At 35.3% G+C, this 27,570-nt stretch overlaps 1 pseudogene; it reads left to right on the top strand.

The window, feature by feature from the left end:
- The first annotated feature begins 21,531 nt into the window (after window positions 1–21,531).
- On the top strand, window positions 21,532–24,534 carry LOC116474226 (serine-rich coiled-coil domain-containing protein 2-like; annotated as a pseudogene).
- Window positions 24,535–27,570: the final 3,036 nt, after the last annotated feature.

The following is a 27,570-nucleotide window of genomic DNA, read 5'->3' on the forward strand; positions in this document are numbered from 1 at the left end:
GATATTAATATTTTTTCACCATGACATTTACAAACCTAACTCATGATAATGACAGTGGTCTTAAGACCCTCCTGTCTTCTAACCAAACCAAAAATTCATTAGTGAAGAAGAGAGACAGGAGGGTCAATACAATTTATCCTGGTAATGTGCTTCTCAACTTTGTCATGTATTTAATAAACAAGTAAAGGAAAAAAAAAAAGAAACCTTCAGGGAACTGTTGGTAGAAAAATAACTGAAACACAAAACAAAAAGCAACATACGTTTCACCAGTCACTGCTCAGTAAAAACAGTGATTGTTGCAACATCATGGTGTTAAATATCATGCTGGGTCCACAAAGCTGCAAATACAATTATGAAGTCAAAGTCTTCTTATTCCTTTCAAATATTTGATGCTTCCAACAACTAGACCCTTAGAATTGCCCCGAAAAGAGTTTTCTTTGCAGACATTCAAAATGTAGATGAAATATTTCACACTTGAAGAGAAAAAGATACCGAGAGGCTTTTATTTGTAGTTAAGTATTCCAATAGGCCAGATTAACCAGTAGTTTCATAATACTGAACAACATGATAACGGTATGCGTAATTATTTTGGGTTGGGGGAAAAGCCAGATTGGTAAGAACTGATTGGATTTATGATTACAGTTGCCTCACATTTTTTCTCTTTCAAAGTTAATCAAACTCTTTTTGTGGGAGAAATAAGCTTGAGAATTATGATAACATTTCTTCTAGAGGTAGCTTCCTGCTCCCACACACTTCCCACCGGATTAATACTGTTCTTTTTGAGATCTGTCAGATGCTAACAGGAAGTAGATTACTCATCAAAAGTGAAGTAGAAACTCAACAAAAGCAGTCAGTGTGGTCTGGAGTGTTCTGTCCTGTGACCCTGGACTGCAGAACATCAGCGAAAGCTGCAGAGCTCAGCAGGACCTGGCTGTATGATATCACCTGCAAGTATAAGAGTTTGGTTGACTTTTATGCAGCCCCAGACTGTTGCAAACTCATTAAGAGTTAAGTGGGGCCAGGCACGGTGGCTCACACCTGTAATCCCAGCACTTTGGGAGGCAGAGGCGGGCAGATCACTGAAGTCGGGAGTTTGAGACCAGCCTGACCAACAGGGAGAAACCCCATCTCTACTAAAAAAAAAAAATACAAAATTAGCCAGGTGTGGTGGTCCATGCCTGTAGCCACAGCAACTCATGAGGCTGAGGCAGGAGAATCTTGAACCCAGAAGGTAGAGGTTGCAGCAAGCTGAGATCGCACTACTGCACTCCAGCCTGGGCAACAAGACAGCGAGACTCCGTCTCAAAAAAAAAAGAGTTAAGTGGAAAATCTTAAACCTTACCATCACTGCTGACTTCCCAGAATACATCTTTCACTCTTGAAAGGTTTTTTTTTGCTGTTGTTACACAATTGTAATTGAAAAATCATGTACAGTTAGCTTTCTGAAGAAGGCAGAATGTCTTTTTGTTTTCAATGTTGCAGTTGCTTTAAAGTTTTCTCTTTTGCTTTTTTATACTTTGGTTCATGATGATGTCACTAGAAATAGATTTAAGAATTTTAAGGCCAGGCACAGTGGCTCATGCCTGCAATCCCAGCACTTTGGGAGGCTGAGGAGGGGCAGATCACCTGAGGTCAGGAGTTTGAGAACAGCCTAGCCAGGCTGGAGAAACCTCATCTCTACTAAAAATACAAAAATTAGCTGGGCATGGTGGTGCATGCCTGTAATCCTACATACCTGGGAGGCCAAGGAAGGAGAGTCGCTTGTACCCAGCAGGCAGAGGTTTCAGTGAGCCAAAGTTGTGCCACTGCACTCCAGTCTGGGCAACAAAGCAAGATCTGTCTAAAAATAAATAAATACTTAGGATTGACTTGGCGATGCGGGCTCCTTTTTGGTTCCATATGAACTTTAAAGTAGGTTTTTCCAATTCTGTGCCAAGAAAGTCATTGGTAGCTTGATGGGGATGGCATTGAATCTATAAATGACATTGGGCAGTATGGCCATTTTCACGATATTGATTCTTCCAACCCATGAGCATGGAATGTTCTTCCATTTGTTTGTATCCTCTTTGATTTCATTGAGCAGTGGTTTGTAGTTCTCCTTGAAGAGGTCCTTCACATCCCTTGTAAGTTAGATTCCTAGGTATTTTATTCTATTTGAAGCAATGGTGAATGGGAGTTCACTCATGATTTGGCTCTCTGTTTGTCTGGGATTCGTGTACAAGAATGCTTGTGATTTTTGTACATTGATTTTGTATCCTGAGACTTTGCTGAAGTTGCTAATCAGCTTAAGGAGATTATGGGCTGAGACAATGGGGTTTTCTAGATATAAAATCATGTCATCCGCAAACAGGGACAATTTGGCTTCCTTTTTTCCTAATCGAATACCCTTTATTTCCTTCTCCTGCCTGATTGCCCTGGCCAGAACTTCCAGCACTATGTTGAATAGGAGTGGTGAGAGAGGGCATCCCTGTCTTGTGCCAGTTTTCAAAGGGAATGTTTCCAGTTTTTGCCCATTCAGTATGATATTGGCTGTGGGTTTGTCATAGATAGCTCTTATTATTTTGAGATACGTCCCATCAATACCTAATTTATTGAGAGTTTTTAGCATGAAGGGTTGTTGAATTTTGTCAAAGGCCTTTTCTGCATCTATTCAGATAATCATGTGGTTTTTGTCTTTGGTTCTGTTTATATGCTGGATTACATTTATTGATTTGCATATGTTGAAACAGCCTTGCATCCCAGGGATGAAGCCCACCTGATCATGGTGTATAAGCTTTTTGATGTGCTGCTGGATTGGGTTTGCCAGTATTTTATTGAGGATTTTTGCATCTAAGCCAAAAGAACAAAGCTGGAGGCATCACGCTACCTGACTTCAAACTATACTACAAGGCTACAGTAACCAAAACAGCATAGTACTGGTACCACAACAGAGACATAGATCAATGGAACAGAACAGAGCCCTCAGAAATAATGCTGCATATCTACAACTATCTGATCTTTGACAAACTTGACAAAAACAAGAAATGGGGAAAGGATTCCCTATTTAATAAATGGTGCTGGGGAAATTGGCTAGCCATATGTAGAAAGCTGAAACTGGATCCCTTCCTTACACTTTATACAAAAATTAATTCAAGATGGATTAAAGACTTACATGTTAGATCTAAAACCATAAAAACCCTAGAAGAAAACCTAGGCAATACCATTCAGGCCATAGGCGTGGGCAAGGACTTCATGTCTAAAACACCAAAAGCAATGGCAACGAAAGCCAAAATTGACAAATGGGATCTAATTAAACTAAAGAGCTTCTGCACAGCAAAAGAAACTACCATCAGAGTGAACAGGCAACCTACAGAATGGGAGAAAATTTTCGCAACCTACTCATCTGACAAAGAGCTAATATCCAGAATCTACAATGAACTCAAACAAATGTACAAGAAAAAAACAAACAACCCCATCAAAAAGTGGGTGAAGGACATGAAGAGGCACTTCTCAAAAGAAGACATTTATGCAGCCAAAAAACACATGAAAAAATGCTCATCATCACTGGCCATCAGAGAAATGCAAAGCAAAACTACAATGAGATACCATCTCACACCAGTTAGAATGGCCATCATTAAAAAGTCAGGAAACAACAGCTGCTGGAGACGATGTGGAGAAATAGGAACACTTTTACACTGTTGGTGGGACTGTAAACTAGTTCAACCATTGTGGAAGTCAGTGTGGTGATTCCTCCGGGATCTAGAACTAGAAATACCATTTGACCCAGCCATCCCATTACTGGGTATATACCCAAAGGACTATAAATCATGCTGCTATAAAGACACATGCACACGTATGTTTAGTGCGGCACTATTCACAATAGCAAAGACTTGGAACCAACCCAAATGTCCAACAACGATAGACTGGATTAAGAAAATGTGGCACATATACACCATGGAATACTATGCAGCCATAAAAAATGATGAGTTCATGTCCTTTGTAGGGACATGGATGAAACTGGAAACCATCATTCTCAGTAAACTCTCGCAAGGACAAAAAACCCAACACTTCATGTTCTCACTCATAGGTGGGAATTGAACAGTGAGAACTCACGGACACAGGAAGGGGAACATCACACTCCAGGGACTGTTGTGGGGTGGGGGGAGGGGGGAGGGACAGCATTAGGAGATATACCTAATGCTAAATGACGAGTTAATGGGTGCAGCAAACCAACATGGCACATGGATACATATGTAACAAACCTGCACATTGTGCACATGTACCCTAAAACCTAAAGTATAATAATAAAAAAATTAAAAGAAATAAAATTTAAAAAATAAAAATAAATAAATAAATAAATAAAATAATTTTAAGAATTCATTGTTCTCCTTAAATCAGAGGATACTTTCTAACCAATTCTGAAAGCAGTCTCAGGTTGTTTCTTTCATCCTCATTCTATTCTTTTTCTGGTTACATATTCAATTAAATAGTGTTAGTGCTTCTCCTTTGGTAATCAATTTATCTTCACTTCTCTCATAGTTTCAGAATCTGTCTCTCTGAGCTGTATTCTTTTTTAAAAATTTATTTTATAATGCACTCTTACCACCTCATACCCCTCTCAAAATTGACTACTTTTCTCGTAAATGTAGCTTTTCTATCATTGAATGTATAATTGAATTTCATATTTTAGTGATTGCATTATTTCCTTTAAAATATTATGTCATTTTGATATTTTATTTCTTCATACACTTCAAACTTAACTATATTGGTCTTGCATACTATTTCTTAATTGTTCACTATCTGCACTCTGTGTACATCTTATGCTTTTTTTCATAGCTTCTTAAGAGAAGCTGTAACACACACACACGCACATGCACACTCTTACTTATGGTAGGCTATTTCATCAACTGTTTATTAAGTGTAACAATTAGCTATATGTTTGAGCCTGAACTTTAGGAATCTGTTTGCTGTTCTATTTATTATTGACCTTTATGTTTTAGAATACTCCCTGTATTATTATTTGGTGATTTATTAATTTTAAACATTTAATTTGACTTCTTACAGTGGGCAATGAGGACTTGGCTGTCAGAGCCAGTGCCATTTTTATCAAACAATCATTAAAATAATTATATTTTAATTTAGCTTGAATTTACTTTCTGTATTTATGTTATTATGACTTAGTAACTACTGATCTGCGCATCCCTGATTTATAAAATAAGTGTGTTTGTTGTCCTTATACTTTAAATATTATCTTTTAATCACTGTTATTCTGAAATGTCATATCAAAGCATGAGAGATGCTAGAATCCGTGAGGAAATGTTTTAAAACAGAGAATTCTACTGAAATCAAGGAAGAACTGAAAGAAGGATGTGGCTTAAAGTGTACGTTCTGTGAAAAAGTGAGATAATGGAGAGGCTGTTGATACAGTAAACAAAACAAAACAAAAAATGTAAATAAAAGAGCTGTCTGTTCTGGTACAGCATCACCATCTGAGTGGGAGAAGGCTGTGTGTCCTGAGCCAGGGCTAATTAATTTGAATCAGCAGTACAATGTGTGAAAATATGGTAAGGAAATGATGCAATGCTTAACTTCAGCATTTTATACTCTTAAAAAAAAAAAAAAAAAACTGGCCAGGCACGGTGGCTCACACCTGTAATCCTAGCACTTTGGGAGGCCAAGGCAGGTGGATCACAGGTTCAGGAGATCGAGACCTTCCTGGCTAACACAGTGAAACCCCAACTCTACTAAAAATACAAAAAATTAGCCAGGCGTGGTGGTGGGTGCCTGTAGTCCCAGCTACTCGGGAGGCCGAGGCAAAAGAATGGTATGAACCTGGAAGGGCAGAGTTTGCAGTGAGCGGAGATGGCGCCAGTGCACTCCAGCCTGGGTGACAGAGCAAGACTATGTCTCAAAACAAAACAAAACAAAACAAAAACCTGCTAGAATTATAACTGTATTATGTCTTCCTAACGTGAGAAAATAATACACACAAATATACATACAAATGCAAATATAAACATATATAATCAATGTAAGTGACTGTATTATTTGCTTTTAAAAAAACGGAAAGGTCAATCAAAAGCAATTTCAGTGAAAAGCTAGAAAATAGATTTTAAAAATCAGAAAACCTTAATAAAGAGAATAAGCTGTGGTATGATTAAAAACAAAGGTTTGTTGTTTTATGACACACAACGCCAAATGCTTTTTCTAGCAGGTGGAAGAACTATGTTAAAAGCAGGACATCTCCACTCCTACAGATGAGTTAAGTGTTAGGCTGAAGTAAGGAGTATGGAAAGCCCAGTTGCTCTACATGATATAAAGCAAGAAGAGGTTAAATTGTTGGAGGGAAGATGGGAACTTGGAGAGAGGAAAGAAAGGGACCAGCAGCATGGAATTTTACATAGGAGAAGCAGGGAAGAGATGACTTCTCTCTGAGGCAGAAAGCGGCACAAAAAGGACTCAGGAGCAAAACAATGGCAAAGAGGTAACTTTTCCATTGTTTGCCAAGGAATGTACTATGCACCTCTCACTGTCACCCTTACAGTATTTTTATATAACTTATGATCCTCATTAAATATTTTTTGTGTGTGTAAAAATAGAAACTGAAAGAAATTCAGCAGGGAGCAGATGTCTATATCGGAGTCAGTGGTTCTGAAACAGTACAATTTGGCCCCCTGGAGAACATTTGACAGTGTCTTGGGGCTCTGTTGGTTGTCACAACAGGGAGATAGAGAGTGCTATATCATTTAGTTTATGTTTACCAGGGATGACAGTAAATGTTTTACATTCCATTAAAAAACCTTGCAGAGAGAGAGAGAGAAAGAGAAAGAAAAAATATCTGTTGCAAAATGTCAATAGTGATGACATGAATAAATTCTGATCCAAATGATTGCATTTAAAGCAAAACTATAATACAGAAAAGCAAATTATGAGCAAAGGAGGTTTCCGGTATAAGACAACAAGTTAGCAAAAATTCCTGGGAATTTTGCATAAAACTCAAATAACTAAGAGATATCCTCACCTTGCCTCAAAGGATGTGAGTTTACCAAGTTCCAGGGCAGCCATGTCTCCAAGAACATCGGGGTTTCTTCTCTATGAAAATTAAAAAAAAAAGGTTAGTCATACATGTATTAATTTTAGGGCCAAAGAGATAAGGGGACAAAGAATCAACTCCAAAGAGTCTCCTGCTCTTCAACAGCAGTGGGAAGACATGTATGAACTAATGACCTGTCAAATCCCAATAAGGTAGATGGGGATCTGCATGATCTATGGCTTCAGTAAGCAAGGAATTACTTATACCACTAGCATGCTGAGTGTCCAAGATATAGGACTTCCATGCTTTAAAGAGCAGTTTCCTGATGACACAAAATATTCACCTGGACATAGAACCTCAGTTTCAGCCTGGGGGTAAGTACTGTCCCCAGATGGCTTGGATTCTAGGATCTCTGAAGCTCATCACAAGTACAGATTCAGTGTGGTTCTGAGAGTTTCTTAGTGCTGAGTGCGAACAGGAAGAGCACAGGTAGCTCCCTTGAAAAGATAAGGAAATTTTAATGTTTTCAGTCTGTTGGGGAAGAAGAGGGTGAGGGACAAAAAGACCCACTATGAATAGTTAAATCAGTACCAGCCACCAGGCTAACCCAGTGTCCAGGTAAGCGTAAAGCTGTATATCTATATATAACTGTATATATATAAAGCTATATATAACTGTATATCTATAAAGCTATATATAACTGTATATATCTATACAGTTAAAAGCTGATAGGGTGGACTATAGGGATCCTGAAGCTTCTGGGCACATACAAGAATTAATTAAGCGGGACTTAGGCCGAATTTTCCAGCAGACACAGAAAGTCAGTTCAAGGAGGATATCCAGGCCCAAAAGGAGTATTAGATGGAATTCCTGAGTCTATCCCTCCTGTCTAGGTGAAGGTAAGGGGAAAATGCAGCTTCACACATCAAACAGACTCTGAAGGCCAGAGTAATGCTGGCAGGGATACATATACTAGAAATCATGAGAGTGATCATAGTAAAGCTGTCAGATTCAGTGATTCGTCGGTCTGTCCGATTTATTTGCCTTCTGGGGAACTTCTGTCTGGAGCCAACATACTCAGGCTTGAAGCAAGGAAGCCAGGCTCCTCAGGCTACTTGCTATATTAAGCAAGGCTTTTTTGGGGGGTATATTTTTGAAGGTAGCTGGAACTTCATCTTTCATCCCTTCTAAGAAAGAAAATCTTCAGAAAATCTGCATATACTTGGACATTATCTAATAACCCCGATCCCCGATGCTGTCAATTCTCTGTAGAGGATGGTCTCTATTTTTTAATTTTTTTTCTTTTATTTATTTATTTATTTATTGAGATGGAGTCTCTGTCTGTCGCCCAGGATGGAGTGCAGTGGCGCCATCTCGGCTCACTGCAAGCTCCACCTCCCGGGTTCACGCCATTCTCCTGCCTCAGCCTCCTGAGTAGCTGGGACTACAGGTACCTGCCACCACGCCCGGCTGATTTTTTTGTATTTTTAGTAGAGACAGGGTTTCACCATGTTAGCCAGGATGGTCTCGATCTCCTCACCTGGTGATCAGCCGGCCTCGGCCTCTCAAAGTGTTGGGATTACGGGCGTGAGCCACTGCGCCAGGTCTATTTTTTTATTTTTATTTTTATAAATTGGTAACATTTACTCATTTTTATTCCTTTAAATGGACAACATTGTATGTATTTACCATGTAAAAGTTGTTTTGAAGCATTTATACATTGTGGAATGACGAAATCTAGCCAATCAACTTATGCATGACCTCACATAGTTATCATTTTTGTCATGAGAACTCTTCACATCCACTCTCACAGCATTTTTCAAGAATATACTCTATTATTAACTGTAATCACCATGTTGTATAATAGATCTTTTGAACAATGGGGAGTCCTTGAAAGGATTTAATAAGGGGTTTGCTTTGATACACCTTTGGTTTCAGAAAATTCACCTCCACAGAGCATTATGGACAATATATCCCTAAAGACTAACTCTAAATGCATGGAGACCTCTAGACTCTAGACAGACTATAGACATTTATTTAAAACCGAAGTTATGTTGTTGCAAATGACAGGATCTCATTTTTTTATGGCTGAATAGTACTCCACTATGTATAAGTACCACATTTTCTTTATGTCCAGAAAAAAAATCACTACAAGTAGAAATACAGAAAAATGGCAAAATGAAAAGGCATGAAATTCCAGTTACATATTGCTGAATAAATTTTTAAAGGCTCTAAGTCTAAATATTATAAAACAAAATCATGTTATCATGCTTAAAACCACTGTGGATTAGATAATTCAGAAAAAGGCACAGTGGAGATGGGTCCTTATATTTTCACAACATCTGGTGTACCTCATAACTCTAGGACTGGAATAAGCAAAGCTTCATGGCCCACATCATGGTCTAAAACTATCATACATATAAACGAGAGAATATAACTTAATGTGACATTTCAATGTAATACAATTTCAAAAAAAAACATTTTGTGTTCTTAATTTTAGTTATTTACTAAATAATTGCTGATGGATCAATTATAACCATTCAATAGCTACTTAATTTAGCAGTTGCTATTTTCATAAATACCTTTAATTTCCCCAGAATTATTGCAGCATTCTAAAAGAATGCTAAGATTATAACTATACATATATACATGAGACATTGATTACATTTGTCTTTGGAACATGGAAGTTAAAATATTTGGCATATTTTAAAATATACAATTTGATCAATTCTATCGATGCACAGAATTAGAATACAGAATTTTAATATTTTCTATTAATATGTGACAGTAGATAATATCAGATGAGGTTAAAATTAGTGCTTAGCTGCTTGAGAATAACGTTTTTTTTCTGATTTCTCATGGCACTTAACAATAGAAAATAATCTATTTTTTTAGGATTGAAATTTTTACTGAACAAATTCTTGATTCGAGTAATTCAAGCATTGATGAATAAATTTGACATTAAGATACTCTTAGGAACAAATGTTGAAGATTTGTGCAAGTGTAATAGGGTTAGGTGAGCCAACCAACTTCTAAATAATTAAAGCAGCATTCACAGCTTTCTAAAAATATAGGTATCTGGTCACCCAGGAGATTAGCCTATGGCTGAGAGCCTGTCTGACACGCTATGGTTATTAATGGTACTAATAAAGTTGAAGCTAGCCAGCTCTCTTGCAAAGGGGTTGATGGGGAAATGCAACGGAGCATGATCCTTCTTTTAACAAAGAGAAGGATTTCCCATGTTTTGCTTATTTTCTGACTTCTGGTCTGAAAAGTTGTAGTTACTTTTATTTGGTGCTGGCAGATGATTCTTATTATTATCACAGAGCATTAGCCACATAAAAAAACTGAAGGGTTTTTTCTAAAATATTTGCTGTTGTTTCTTTTAAGGTTCAAAGAATATGTTCCTTTGAAATAGTATCAGTCCAAACTCAACCAACCACATACACAAACCTGCATGTGTGTGCACTCACACATACTAATTAAAGAATTAGAAGCTGTGACTTGATCTGTGTCCAGAATAATGTGAACCTAAAATATTCAGAAAGAAATAGAAGCTTTTCTTTTTCTTTTAGGCATTTTCAATTTCCCTTAAGTTCAAAAATCTTTGTGGCTTTTTATTCAATTAGCCAAGACATCATCAGGAGTAACTTATTTTTCAAATTTTCTTTTCACTATCATCCAGAAAACTCTGGTGATGCACAAATAAATGACTTCTAGAATTAGCTGTGGGAATTGAGGTAAGTTACTTAACATTTGTGAGCTTTCGTTTCTCAATTGCAACTGCAGGATTGTTTATCCACCCAGTAAGGTTGTTGTGAGGATTGTATAAACAAGACTAGACATATAGAAAGTGCATATTTATGGCAACACACTTCAAAACTACATTGCCTTTCTGTTTTAGACCAGAAGAGAAAAAGACTTTTGGGTATGAGAGGAAACAGAAATAAACACACTAAACCCAGACTACACAAACCAATTTTATATTAGCCACATATGTGTCTACAATACTAATGTCTTCCAGGGCAGGAAAATGTGTTTGAGCAGTCACATCAATGTAGCCTCAGACCTCCAGCAACACTTACTCTTAAACAGTCATACCTGATTTAGTTCCTCTACTGACACCAATCTCTAAACATGAAAGTAGAACCAAAATCAATTCTTTATGAAGGAGAAAAGTTCTTTGTAAATTCAGATTTCAAAACATTTTTCTATAATCTTATATACATCATGAATCTCTGAATAGATTAGAGTTTGGATTAAAGTTATACAAAATTAGAGAAAAAACAAATTTCTGATCTGAACTCCTTACACAAACTTTTAATTATCAGACATGCAGACAAGTTTTGGACAAAAATAAACCTGTCAGCTAAAACAATTACATATATCTATGGAAAAAGAGTATAAAACATATTGATTTCCTTTAGCTACTTTAAAGGTAGTCCAGGAAGAATCAAGAAGGATATAGAAGATGTCAACAGTTCTATAAATCAACTTTGCCTGAGTGACTATTTATAGAACTTAAACCAAGAACTTTAAAACACATATTCTTTTTACATGCTAAGTAATATTAACCAATATGACCAAATCATAAAATAAATTTCCACATATTTCTAAAAATTGAAATTATGTAGCCTGATGTATGACCACAATGGAGATAAGTTAGGTGTCAATAGCATCAGGAAAGCTAAAAAATCTCCAATATTCGAGAATTAAAAAAATAAAAAAAAACTTCTAAATAACCCGTAAGACAAAAAAAATGTAAATGGAAATAACAAAATATTTTAAATTAAGTGACAAGAAAATTTAACATATTGATATTGGTAAAATTCAGTTACAGCAGAACTATGAGAGAATATTAGATTTAAAAGCTTGTATAAGAAAAGAGATATGTTTAATAACAGTGATTTATGTTTCAACTGCAAGACACTAGAAAAGATGGCCAAAGTATGGGAAGTAAGTAGAAGAAATAATGTAATAGACATAAGAAATCAATGAAATAGTAAAAGACAACAAAAATTTGAAATGTCAGGATTTAGTTATTGGAAAAAAGATATTAAACTTGATAAGTCTACATCAAGACTCACCAAGAGAATAGAGAAAATCTAAAAACTGACAATATTTGGAATGAAAGAGAGAATACCACTATGGTTCCTAGAGACATCAAAATAGTACTAAACGTCAAAACATTGACTAAAGAAGAAACACAATGTCTGTTTCTCTCTCTCTGTGTGTGTGTGTGTGTGTGTGTATGTGTGTGTACAGAGTATTCTTTTACAAAATTACCACCACAGGAAAAAAAAATGCACAGATTGCTGTACTGGTAATTACAAAATATTTACAAAAAAGTACATATTTATATTTAAATTGGCAGATATACAGTCCAATGAAACAGAACAGAGAGCCCAGAAATAAACTCTTGCATATACAGTCAACTTACCTTCCACTAGGAAGCCAAGAATACACAATGGGGAAAGAATAGTCTCATCAGCAAACACTGGTGGAGAAAACTGAATGCCTACAGGCAAAAGGGTGAAATTGGACACTTATACCATACACAAAAAATCAACTCAAATATGGATTAAAAACTTAAATGTAAGACATAAAATTGTAAAATTCCTAGAAGAAAACATGACAAAAATGCTACTCTACATTGGCCTTTGCAACAGTTTCTTGAACATGATAACAAAAGCACAGGCAACTACAGCAAAAATGCCTGTGTAATTACATGAAACCGAAATGCTTTTGCACAGAAAAGGAATCAACACAGTAAACAGACAACCTATGAAAGAAGAGAAAATATATGCAAGCCAAAAAACGAGTTAATATCTAAAATACAAAAGGGACTCCTATAACTGAGTAGCAAAAAATATCACAATTTAAAACTAGGTAAAGGATTTAAATAGATGCTTCTCTAAGGAAAGCATACGAATGACCAACAGGTATGTAAAAAGGGTTTCCACATTACTAATCATCAGGAAAGTTTAAATCAAAACAACAATGAGATGTCAACTCATAGCTGTTAACTATTATAAAAAAAAAAAATGTTGCTGAGGATATAAAGGAAATCCTCGTACACTGTTTGTGGAAGTGTAAATTGGTTCAGCCACTATGGAAACAGTATGCAGAGTCTTCAAAAAATTGAAAATAGAGCTACTATATGATCCAGAGATTCTACTTCTGTATGTATGTATGTGTGTATATATATATATATATATATATGATTTAATTTCATCTTGAAGACACATATCTTGAAGAGATATCTGCTCCTATGTTCACTGCAGTATTATATACAATAGCCAAAACATGGAAGCAACCTAAATGTCCATTGATGGATGAAAGGGAAAAGAAAATGTGCTATTTACATAAATGGCACATTATTCAATTCTTTAAAAGACAGAAATACTATCATTTGTGACAATATGGATGAATCTGAATGACATTTTACAACTGAAGAAAGTCAGGATAAGAAGGACAATTACTACATGATTCTACTTACATGAGGAATCTAAAACAGTCAAACCCATAGAAGCAGAGAGTAAAATAGCAGGTGCAAGAAGGTGAGGGGAGGGGAAAACAGGTAGGTGTTGATCAAAAAGTGCAAAACTTCAATTACACAAGGTGACTAAAACCTAGAAATCTACTGTAGATAATAGTCCCTATATTTGACAGTACTGTATCATATACTTAAACATTTGGTAAGAGATTAAATCTTATGTTGTATTCTTATCACAAAAATAATAAAAAAGAGTGGGAGGAAATTTTTGGAAGTGATAGATACATTCGTGAAATTGATTGTGGTGATGATTTCACAGATGTATACTTATTTCTAAAGTCATCATTTGTATACATTAAATATGTACAGCTTTTTGTATGTCAATCATATGTCAGCAATTTTTTCAAAGAAGATATTCAATAAGCAAAAATATGAATAAAAGTGTTCTCAATCTCAATAGTCTACCAGGTATTAATATATTTTTACTGACAAGTCAATTTAGCAAGGTCATTGAATACATAGTGAATATACAAAAATGATTTTATTCCATGCACTTGCTACAAACAATTAGAAAATTAATTCTTACATATTATTTACAATAGCATAAAAATCAAATTTCTATGAATATATTTAATGTTCAATATCTCTACATTGAAAACTCCAAACCAGAACTGAGAAAAATTAAAGGGCCAAATACATGAAAGGGGTTGTCATTTTCATGGATTGGAAGACCCAAGATTATTAAGATGTCAGTTATTTCCAAATCTATGTGTTGAATTGATAAAGTCCCAATCAAAGTATAAGCAAATGAACACTATCTCAAACAGATAACCAAGGTTAATATCTTCATGTTGATAGTCACGTTGGTAACATTTACCCCTGATATAATGTGATAAGAATGGCACTTCACCTCTGTAGTCATCCTCCAAATAACTCATAACCCTAGTTTAACCATTAAAAAAATAAGACAGTCAAACTGAGGACCATTCTCCAAACTGTCTAAACCATATCCCTTAAAACTGTCAAGGTCATCAAAAGCAAGTGAAGCCTAAGAAACTGTCATGAAACAGAGGATATTAAAGAGACATAGTAACTAAATATAATGTGGGATCCTGGATGAGATCATGGAACAGAAAAAAGATACTGGGTAAAAACTAGTGAAATCTGAATAAACTGTGATTTAATTAATAATACATTATATTAATCTTGATTCCTTAGTGGTGACAATGAACCATAGCAATTTAATATGTTAACAATAGCGGAAACTGGGTAAGGGTATATGGGAACTCTCTGTAATATCTCTGCATTTTTCGTGTAAATCCAAACATACCCTAAAATTTTTAAAATGTATTAAAAACAAAACATGTTGGACTAGAAGATTGTAGAATATCTCAAAATTGTGTCCACTTAGTAGCATGTAATAATAATGAGAAACCACTTTATCAGACAATTTAGAGTTGCAATTCCTAGAATGAGTTTGTCATGATTGTTCAGAAAATAGAAACCAGTTTTCTACTTTATACAATTTTTACTCTGAAAATAATTTTAGAATAACCATAAAAGACTTTCTAAGTATTGTAATAGTACATTAGTGTAAGATTATCATGTATCCTTTATGGCATTGTTCATCAGAAAATCTGAGATTGCTTTGGTAAATGTAAAGTATTACCTTTATTTTACTATTATACAATTTGAATTTCATTCTAACTGGGAAGATATCAAATAATTTAATCATTTTTTTCTTAATATTTCATTATTTTGAATACATCTATGAAGGCCCTGAACATTGTAATACTTTCAATACTTTCCATTTCAAAGATCAAATTAGTACTAGTGGAAACAGAGATAAATCAAGAATTAACTGAGAGCCTCTAGAAGGGTCTGATTTCTGAAGTTTCAGGTAACATATTGAGAGCAAGGGCTCCACAGTAAGCAGTTTCTATTGGGCCATATATTCCCCAACATTTGTTTTGACCCCACTGTTTGTAATCTACTCACTGGGTGAAGGAGATTCTACGGAAAAGCGTAATAGCTTGATACGTCCTTCTCCACACGCTGCAAGATTTAATTATAAGAAGATATGTCTTTTATTCCTTAAGATGAGCTCTCTATTAATCATTTTCCAGAGAGCTCAGCAATAAACCTCTTGGATTTAGCAAAATACATTAAAATAAAGGCATCCTTTTAAGTGTTTGTGTAACTAATATCATTAAATGAATTATTTAAGGTTGAAATGATCACATCTAGCTCATTAAAGATGCTCCTTCAAAGATACACATTATTTCTACTTCAAGTATTTTTTGTTTTGATGTTTGTTTCCAGTAACAATATAAAATGAAATCAGTATCCTTATGACCTCTGTCACTCCACATACTAACTCAGATTTTGAAATATGTCCATATGGATATAAATGAATAACTGAATATATAAATGAATGAAGGAGAAGGGATAGCTCCTCCCTGAAAAGTATGTACAATTAATAAAGGTAGAAGGAATTAGGGAAAAGAAAGTTATCATTAGAAAATCACAACAATAACCACTGCAGGCAAAATCCATTGATGAACAGAGAGGATATTTACAATGTCTCGAAGTATCTTCACAAAATATTTATTAATTCTAAAGGAAAACGCGGTACCTTTATGGTAGAGAATGCTGGTAGATACCATCCTAAATAACATTTATATCACCAACAATAAAACATGAAAATCGTAATTCCTGACATAATACATTACATTGGGTATATCACTTCTACCATATTTTTGTCAAAAGTGCATGATCTCAATTTAATGAGAAAACATCAGATAAACCAAAATTCACAGATATTTAACAAAAAATTACTAGTATTATTAAGAAATAGCAAAGTCATGAAAAACAAGAAAAGACTTGAGGAACCATCATTTGGAGGACACTGAAGTGACATGAGTAAATCCTATGAGGAATTCTGCATTGGATCCTAGGACAGACACACAATACTGTAAAAGAAAAGCTGGTGGTATCTGAGCTAATTGCATAATTACTTAATAGTACTGTGCCAACATTAATTTCTTAGTTGTGACTATTGCAGTAGTCATGAAGAGGTTAATGTCAGAGAAAGCTGGGTGAAGGCTGCATGTAAGCATTCTATTCTTTTCATAACTTTTTTTAGTAGAAAGTCTGATTTAATTAATAATTAAAAAGGGCTTAACACTGTTTTTCCAATTATTTCATTTACTACAATTTGTGCTGAGCTTTACTTTTTTCTTTTTATATTATACTTCAAGTTTTACTTTTTAATAACATTTTTAAAGATTTAAAATTATTTCAAAATTAAAAGTTAAAAAACAAGCAATTATTCTTATATAATATGCTCTAAGTAGAACACACTGCAAAACAAACTATTAGCAATATAGTTGCAACAAATTATTAAATTCTCAAGGACTGCAAAATGAAAATTAGAATTGTGTTTACGAAGTACTTCGATCAGAATCAAATTACAATGGAAAAGAGATGCTTCTTGATTCAGATGATACACATATCCTTTCACTCAACATAATCACATATACCCAACCATGTTTGCATTATTTTAAAATCTAATATATAATAAATATTCTATTTACACAAATTTAAACAATTAGCTAGACAATATTTATCAATTTGAATATGATACTCCATGATAACATTGATGTACCTCATACTCATTGAAAGCAATTCTACCTATACAAAGAGGTTATCTAAGCCTCAGGCAAATTATAGTTGGGTATAAAGAATACATTGATTGTTTATATAATAAAATAATAGAATGGGATATCAGGGGATTATGATCCTAGGGAATCCAAAAGGAGATAAAAAGTAGACCAAACGGTTGGAATTGAAAGTAGAATAAAAATAAATTAATGTTAATTATAGATTAACATTTGTTAGACTAAATCTAGAAAATTATACTAATATACTTTTGTTCCTTACAACTATATGGAGTAGGTTTTATCATTATCCCAGTTCTGTACACATGAAACCTGAGGTACAACAAGGCTAAGTAAATCAGGTGTTATGGGTTGAATAGTGCCTCCAAAAAGCTATATCTAAGACCTAACCCTTGGTACCTGTGAATGTGACTTTATTTGGTATTGCCTAGGTTTTCTTCTAGGGTTTTTATGATTTTAGGTCTAACATGTAAGTCTTTAATCCATCTTGAATTAATTTTTGTATAAGGTGTAAGGAAGGGATCCAGTTTCAGCTTTCTACATATGGTTAGCCAGTTCTCCCAGCACCATTTATTAAATAGGGAATCCTTTCCCCATTGCTTGTTTTTATGAGGTTTGTCAAAGATCAGATAGTTGTAGACATGTGGCATTATTTCTGAGGGCTCTGTTCTGTTCCATTGATCTATGTCTCTGTTGTGGTATCAATACCATGCTGTTTTGGTTACTGTAGCCTTGTAGTATAGTTTGAAGTCAGGTAGCGTGATGCTTCCAGCTTTGTTCTTTTGGCTTAGGATTGACATGGTGATGCGGGCTCTTTTTTGGTTCCATATAAACTTTAAAGTAATTTTTTCCAATTCTGTGAAGAAAGTCATTGGTAGCTTGATGGGGATGGCATTGAATCTATAAATTACCTTGGGCAGTATGGCCATTTTCATGATATTGATTCTTCCAATCCATGAGCATGGAATGTTCTTCCATTTGTTTGTATCCTCCTTTATTTCACTGAGCAGTAGTGGTTTGTAGTTCTCCTTGAAGAGGTCCTTCACATCCCTTTTAAGTTAGATTCCTAGGTATTTTATTCTCTTTGAAGCAATTGTGAATGGGAGTTCACTCATGATTTGGCTCTCTGTTTGTCTGTTATTGGTGTACAAGAATGCTTGTGATTTTTGTACATTGATTTTGTATCCTGAGACTTTGCTGAAGTTGCTTATCAGCTTGAGGGGATTTTGGGCTGAGACAATGGAGTTTTCTAGATATACAATCATGTCATCTGCAAACAGGGACAGTTTGACTTCCTCTTTTCCTAATTGAATACCCTTTATTTCCTTCTCCTGCCTAATTGCCCTGGCCAGAACTTCCAACACTATGTTGAATAGGAGTGGTGAGAGAGGGCATCCCTGTCTTGTGCCAGTTTTCAAAGGGAATGTTTCCAGTTTTTGCCCATTCAATATGACATTGGCTGTGGGTTTGTCATAGACAGCTCTTATGATTTTGAGACACGTCCCATCAATACCTAATTTATTGAGAGTTTTTAGCGTGAAGGGTTGTTGAATTTTGTCAAAGGCCTTTTCTGCATCGATTGAGATAATCATGTGGTTTTTGTCTTTGGTTCTGTTTATATGCTGGATTACATTTATTGATTTGCGTATGTTGAATCAGCCTTGCATCCCAGGGATGAAGCCCACTTGATCATGGCAGATAAGCTTTTTGATGTGCTGCTGGATTTGGTTTGCCAGTATTTTATTGAGGATTATTGCATCAGTGTTCATCAAGGATATTGGTCTGAAATTCTCTTTTTTGGTTTTGTCTCTGCCAGGCTTTGGTATCAGGATGATGCTGGCCTCATAAAATGTGTTAGGGAACATTCCCTCTTTTTCTATTGATTGGAATAGTTTCAGAAGGAATGGTACCAGTTCCTCCTTGTACCTCTGGTAGAATTCGGCTGTGAATCCATCAGGTCCTGGACTCTTTTTGGTTGGTAAGCTATTGATTATTACCACAATTTCAGAGCCTGTTATTGGTCTATTCAGAGATTCAACTTCTTCCTGGTTTAGTCGTGTAAGGGTGTATTTGTCGAGGAATTTATTCATTTCTTCTAGATTTTCTAGTTTATTTGCATAGAGGTGTTTGTAGTATTCTCTGATGGTAGATTGTATTTCTGTGGGATCGGTGGTGATACCCCCTTTTTCATTTTTTATTGCATCTATTTGATTCTTCTCTCTTTTCTTCTTTATTAGTCTTGCTAGGGGTCTATCAATTTTGTCGATCTTTTCAAAAAAACAGCTCCTGGATTCATTAATTTTTTGAAGGGTTTTTTGTGTCTCTATTTCCTTCAGTTCTGCTCTGATTTTAGTTATTTCTTGCCTTCTGCTAGCTTTTGAATGTGTTTGCTCTTGCTTTTCTAGTTCTTTTACTACATGCAGAGACACACATAGACTCAAAATAAAGGGATGGAGGAAGACCTATCAAGCAAATGGAAAACAAAAAAAGGCAGGGGTTGCAATCCTAGTCTCTGATAAAATAGACTTTAAACCAACAAAGATCAAAAGAGACAAAGAAGGCCATTACATAATGGTAAAGGGATCAATTCAACAGGAAGAGCTAACTATCCTAAATATATATGCATCCAATACAGGAGCACCCAGATTCATAAAGCAAGTCCTGAGTGACCTACAAAGAGACTTAGACTCCCACACAATAATAATGGGAAATTTTGACACCCCACTGTCAATATTAGACAGATCAACGAGACAGAAAGTTAACAAGGATACCCCCGAATTGAACTCAGCTCTGCACCAAGCGGACCTAATAGACATCTACAGAACTCTCCACCCCAAATCAACAGAATATACATTTTTTTCAGCACTACACCACAGCTATTCCAAAATTGAACACTTAGTTGGAAGTAAAGCTCTCCTCAGCAAATGTAAAAGAACAGAAGTTATAACAAACTGTCTCTCAGACCACAGTGCAATCAAACTAAAACTCAGGATTAAGAAACTCATTCAAAACTGCTCAACTACATGGAAACCGAACAACCTGCTCCTGAATGACTACTGGGTACATAATAAAATGAAGGCAGAAATAAAGATGTTCTTTGAAACCAACGAGAACAAAGACACAACATACCAGAATCTCTGGGACACATTCAAAGCAGTGTGTAGAGGGAAATTTATGGCACTAAATGCCCACAAGAGAAAGCAGGAAAGATCCAAAATTGAATGTGACTTTATTTGGAAACAGGTTCTTTTCCGGTGAAGTAAGGTTAAAATGAGTCAATAAGAGACTGGGGTGAGCCCTAATCTAATGACTTCTGTCCTTATAAGAAGAGGAAAATTTGGAGGCAGATAGACACAGGAGAAGAACACTACCTTATTGTTGTGATAGAGACACAGGTTGGCATAATGCCTCTATCAGACAAGGAATGCCAAAAATTGCCAACAACTTCCTGAAACTAGGAGAGTGGCATGGAAAAGATCCCCCCTCCTTGCCACCACAAGGAACAAACCTTGCCAACACTTCACTTTTGAAATTTTAGCCTCCAGAACTGTGAGGCAATACATTTAGTGGAAGGTACTCCGCTTGTGGCACCTTGTTATAGCAGTCCTAAAAAACAGTTTACAGGGCTATGAAGTGTGTGAATCTGAATTCAATCATACTTAAGATTCCTTGAACTTAATCTTACTTTGTAAAAGAAATCAATCTGACAAAAGGCTTAAGACATGCAGCGGGCCGAAAACAGAATGGAATCCTGTATTCTCCTGGCATTTATTCTCGATCACATTCTGATCGAGATCATATTATGATCACATTATGATAATTCGGGAACAAATGTTCTCCGGAACATGACAGGCAACAATAGCAGTTTGCTAGGCAACCCGCAGCTGGGCTGCAGCCAAGGAGGCAGCACCACCTCGCACCAGCCAAAACAAAGACACACTCTAGAAACATCCTGAGATAAAACTGGTGGATCACACAGTTGCTGTGGATTCAAATCTCCTTCTCTTTTATATATCTATGTTTGTAGATATATGTGTGTATTTCTCTGCGTGTGTGCGTGTGCACACGAATGTGTATTTAAATGCACCTACTTTCTTGACAAATTAAAAAAAGGAATGACTCCTTTGAGGAGGTCCTTCCTGTCTAAGCTTGAGTTTCCATTTCAATAAATTCAAATTCATCTTTGTAGGCTACTCGTCCAGCTAGGGTTGCTGTTTCTAGACTACACCTTAGCAGTGTGGAAATTACTGATGCACAGATTCTTTGTGATCTTAGATTGGAGTGTTGGTGTTTCACTCGTACAGATTATGTTAAATTCTAAGAAAAAATGCACCTCATAGCTCATGGACGGAAAAACACTGATCAAGGCATTTTTGGATTCCAAGTTACCAAAGTATTGAACAAAATCTCTCTGAAGTACAGTGCAGCCAATGTCAAATGGGACACCTGTTAATATATTAGGAACTTCTAAGAGTAGTAACATCAAAAGTTACATAATAAACAATGGCTCTGATTGTCCATCACCCATTCATTTAATTGGAGAAAAGCAAATAAATACCAACTTAGTACACAAGGTACTGAAGAGCCTAACAAGACTCAAAATTCACCATTAATTAATTGATCCGGAAAAACATGTTCCTATTCAAGTAATGTTTGATAAAAACAGGATAAAGGGAGATTTGAAAAGTGTTTCTTTATTCACATAAAAGTTAGCAAAGCCATCCACTATATGTCATCTGCAGAGGAGTTAAACCAAAGGACTTTTTCCGGACCATCTACTTTGGGTAAATTCATCAAAGGCACATTATTAGCATGCAAAGACCTAGAGCAAACTCTTGTGCTACTAGAAGTAGTTCTAGAGAAAGCTTAGCTGAATCCTCAGACAATATTATGCATATTACTAGTGAAAAAAATGGTAAGGTCACACAACTGTTCATATTCCATTCAGAGTTCATTTCTTGCACCTTCATCTATAACCAGATCACACTCCTTCAACAGAGCTATAGATCTTGTAAGTACTAACAGTACAGTCTTGTAAGTACTAACAGCTATCCATTAGATTACCTCTGCACTCATGTATGCTAACAAGAAACTATCAGCAGTAAGAAATACGAAATGAGAGTGAACATTTGGGTAAGGATTTATTAGGTCTTATGCTGCTGGTGGAAAGAAATTGGCTTTACAATGGCCCAGGTGCAACTTTCACTTAGGTTATTGGATGGTTCATCTCCCTCTACTGAAATTGAGCTGGCCTCAAGTTTCCAGGACTTTGATGGATCACAATTAAAGGAAATAAAAATTCCCCTGCTGACATATGTGTAGAAGATGATGCTACAGTTTTGGCTAAGGATAAAGCTACTAATGAGGACCAAGAATTAACTGAAAATGAAAGTTATAGAACAGAAAATGATGAGACCATGAACCATGATGTTAAAATAGATAGCTGAGTGATGATGTGGATAATATTTCCTTGTCTTCTCTGTCATCTTCTGATAAGAATGATTTAAGTGAAGACTTCAGAGAATATTTAATTGGTGTAAAAGACTTCAACATAACTAGGATAACTCTAGAGGAAATTTCTCTCAAAGAAGAAAAATATGAAAAGATAACACCCCAGAATATATCTGATTCTCTCAAGCAAAATGAAAAACCTTTCAGTGAAACTGATAAATACATATAAATATCTCTAATATGAGTGAATATACAAAACATACTTCTGGGAATAATTTGATTTTACCAGACACAGATTTTAGAGCTGGTTCTTCATTTGGACTCCCCATCTGATAGCTGTAATGGAACATACATGTGGAATGAAGAGGGCTTGGAACCCACTGGAAATGTCTATCCAATTGGGAGTTATGAGTCCTATGAAATGAATGCATTGATATTTTGAATAATCTTGAATCATGTGAATTTGAGGATGATGGACTTATGATACATATCTTGAAAATGTGGAGCATGAAAAAATGAACTGCTTTGACTGACCAGACAGAAGTGTTCAACAGCCTTAGGAAGAATTTTGGAAAAGGCCACCCTAGAAATTGAGTAGACAGGAACGCTACCACCTCAGTCATCGTGACCACTATGATTACCATGGAAAAAGTAATTTGAGCAGAGGCTCTCCCTATAGTGAATCTTCTTTGGGTCATTCTGAAACCTATGGAGAGACACCCCTTTTCCAGGTTCAGAAAATGCAGTGATGCTTGATGAGATGACCCCCCAGCACACGGTTCAAGATTGGAGCTTTGTAAAGACTCAGTTACTCAAACTGAAACATCTCCTGCATCAGCATGAAGGAAACGGTTCATGGCATGATATTCAACTATCATTGCCATCAAGTACAGAACCAGAAGATGATGATGAAGTATATGAGAATGAAGATTTATTAAATGAAATAAAACAACTTAAAGAGAAAATAAAGACAAAAGATGAAAAGATCCAACAATTAGAGAACTTCAGCTTGCAATTCAGTATAACAGCCACCAAAAATCTAAAGAGGAAAAATGCACACATACTGATAAATATGCCAAAATGCCCTGGAGACAAATTCCTCCTCAAGTGCTACAGCCTTCCAGCAGCCTTCCCAGACCAACAGACTACACCAAGAGAGAATGAATATAGCCCCAACATGTGGAGGTCCCCAGAGAAGGTGCAATCCAAGACATGCATCAGGGCTTCACATATCTGGATGAAAGCTTTACATATGACTTGCAACAAGAAAGCAACTATGGTTTGGAAGACCAGCCTTTGACATCAAGCCCACATTAACAACGGATGTGGCTAAGAGTACATTTTCTGAAGGAAACTTAAACATGACTGTAAATGCTCAAGAACCTTATCATTTGGCAAATAATAAAATTAGTGACTTGCAGTTTGTACCCACTTTTCTTCAGACACCTCTCCAGTCTAGTACAGTAGACCAGGCTAAGAGAGTTAGAAGTATACACGTCACCTCATGTCCCTGCAGCTTTTGAAGCCGTCCATCTTGATTCTGTGATACCTGCTCCAGTTTCTGAATCATCTCCAAGCAGGACTCCCGCTTGTAAGAAGTCTTTGATAATCACAGCATGTAATTCAGCAAAACTTCAGTCAACATCAAGTAAGAAAAAAAAATCGTACAACTAATCGGAATCTGAAAGCATCTAAGCTCTGCCACCCTTCAGGTTCTTTCAAACAAAAACAAATAACCTCCAACTAGAGCCTCAAAACTTCTAAGCCAAACAAGCAACTCAAAACCACTAAGACAAAGAAAATAAATCATGTAGAATCCAAATAGGAATTTACATTTTGGGGATTCTTTGGCCTCTAATCATTATTCTAGTCTTCTTAAACCAAAGATATATTAAGTACATAGCTGTCACCTGCCAATTTGTTTTTTAAAAATCAATCTGTTCTGTAATAGTTTTACATGCTGTTTGCTAATGTAGCGCAGGCTCTATTGAAAACCTGGAAATTTTAAAATTAAAATGTGAAAACTTCTACTAGTTTGACTCTTCCATATCCTGGTTCCAAATAAATGTCATTTGAGCATACGTATCTCAAATAAACACAAATGTTTGCTTACCCATTTCGGAGGCCTGCCAAAGGCTCTAATCATGTTATTTATCCCCCTGTACTTTGGAAAATTCATAATATCATGCTTAGCAGGCAAGAAGTGTGCTTTCCTGGTTTAATCTTGTTAGAATCTCTATTTATCGTGGTTATTAGAACCTCGCTCCTTTTCACTCGTATCCCCTGTGAATATGGATATTATTTTAACTAAAGACACAGTAATTAATGGAAGTTCGTAGTCTGTAAATAGAGTTCTGGCCAATGCTTTATATATTTAAAAGGTCTATACAAAAACTTTGTGATGAATAAAGGAGATTAGGCTTCTAATAAATAAATATTTTAATATTTGCATTATTTAAATAGATTTTAACCTTTAATGTTTCTCATCCCTTGAATTTTTTGAGTTTAGGTAATTTCAGTAAAAATTCTCAGGCAAGATACACAGTTTAAAGCTTTTTGAGGTTGCCATATAATGTGGAAAATTCTATCCTTAAATGATAATTTACAAAGACAATTATTTCACTAAATGAGAATGTTTTAATTTATGAATTTTGAGAAATTTTAACTGGGTAGCAAAAAAATAGGTAATATGAAAGTAAATAGAAATATTTTTATACAGTTCATGGTTTTTTGTTTGTAGTAAGTTTTAAATTTCAAAAATATTTTGCTGAGGTAAAACTGGTATATAATAAGCTACACATATTAAAATGTACAATTTAATAATTTTGACATATATATGTGTGTTATATATACACACACACATACAGCTGGTCCTCTGTGTCTGTGGTTCCACATCAAAATTTCAACCAAATTCAAATTAAATATATTCAAAATAATAGTAGTATATACAGTTTATGTCCTAATAAACAGATAGATATTATTGAAAATATTTTTAATATTTTTAGAATATTTAGATATGGTTTGGCTTTTTTCCCCAGCCAAATCACATCTTGATTTGTAATCCCCATAATTCCCAATTGTCAAGGGTGGGACCTGGTGGGAGGTAATTGGATCATGAGATGTTTCCCCCATGCTGTTCTCATGATAGTGAATACTCACAAGATCTGATGGTTTTATAAGTGTTTGACAGTTACTGCTATACACTCTCTCTCATCTGCCACCATATAAGACATGCCTGCTTCCCCTTCCGCCATGATTATACATTTTCTGAGGCCTCTCCAGCCATGCAGAACTGTGAGTCAATTAAACTGTTCTATCTTTGTAAATTATGCAGTCTCAGGCAATTCTTGATAGCAGTGTCAGAATGGACTAATACAACTGGTTTTAGATTATTTCAGATCTCAGTATCAATAATTCAATTAGATCATCACTGAATTAGTTTAGCAAATATTCTTGTACAAATACACTATAGTGTTACAAAATTAGCATTTGCAATTGATCATTAACCATCATCTCTGTTCAAATAATCTAATTATATATTAGCAAACACAATTAAAAATAAAAAACACATTTTACAATTTTATGAAAACAAAATACTTAGGAAAAAATTTAACAAAAAAATACAAGATTACAATAAAAAATAAGAAGAATTCATAAGTAAAATTAAAAAAACTAAGTAAATGAAGAGGCATACTGTGTTCATAAATTTTATCATTTGATATTCAATATGTCTATATTCTCCAAAAGGATTTTTATAATTATACAAGGTCTCAATCAAACCTCAGTAGCAATTTTGTAAAAACTGATTATTCTAAAAACATAAAAGTTGGAAAGGCCTAATATAGTGAAAACAATTTTGTAAAATAAGGAAGTTGAAGCAGTTAACGCTATGTGGTTTTGAGACTTAATTTAGACTGAGACCATCATATAATTCATCAAAAATATTTTAAATAAATACTACTCAAAATAATTACCAGGCGCAGGTACTTTACCAATAAATTGGATTACAAAATTTGATTTTAAGACCATGAGTAATGTCTATCCTTTTAAATTCTGTCTGCTTACTAGTGAAAAAAATATGACTTAACAAAATTAGAACCAAGTTAATGAATAAATATTCAATTATGAAATATCCAGAAGAACAAGGATAATCATCAAAATCTAATAAAATAAACTAAAATAACATAAATAAGAAATCTTTAGGTAGTTGTAGTTACTTTGTTTTATCTGTATTTTGTATACATACAGTACTATATATTGCTTCAGTAAGAATTTATCAAATGCCTATTGAGCTGATCACCAGAAACTGAATTGAATGAAAGCCTTCATCAAATACTTACTGAATGCCAGGCACTGGGTTGAATGCTCAGATTCAAACATGAATAAAGCTGGGTGTGGTGGCTCATGCCTGTAATCCCAGCACTTTGGCAAGCCAAGGCGGGTGGATCACTTGAGGTCAGGAGTTCAAGACCAGCCTGGCCAACATGGTGGAAACCCCATTTCTACTAAAAATACAAAAATTAGCCAGGCGTGGTGGTGGCCACCTGTAATCCCAGCCACTAGGGAGGCTGAGGCAGGAGAATCACTTGAACTCAGGAGGCTGAGGTTGCAGTGAGCCAAGATTGTGCCATTGCACTCCAGCCTGGGCAACAAGAGCAAAACTCCGTCACAAACAAACAAACAAACCACAACAACAAAAAAAACGAATAAGATGCACAGTCAATTTAGTTGTAGTGCATAATGGTGGGGGTAAAATAAGGGAGGAAACAAAAATAGAATTGTGTTTTTTATTTTATAGAAAGTACAGGCTTGTCTTAGGCCAAAACACAGGCCAAGGCTGAGAATAAAGAGAGGAAACAATTTCCTCTGTTTCGTGAGTCATGAAAGAACAAATTGTACTCTGGTTCTATTAAAGGCATGTATTCATAAGT

Source organism: Hylobates moloch, unplaced genomic scaffold, assembly GCF_009828535.3.
Source record: "Hylobates moloch isolate HMO894 unplaced genomic scaffold, HMol_V3 SCAFFOLD_10, whole genome shotgun sequence".
Classification (NCBI taxonomy): Eukaryota; Metazoa; Chordata; class Mammalia; order Primates; family Hylobatidae; genus Hylobates; species Hylobates moloch.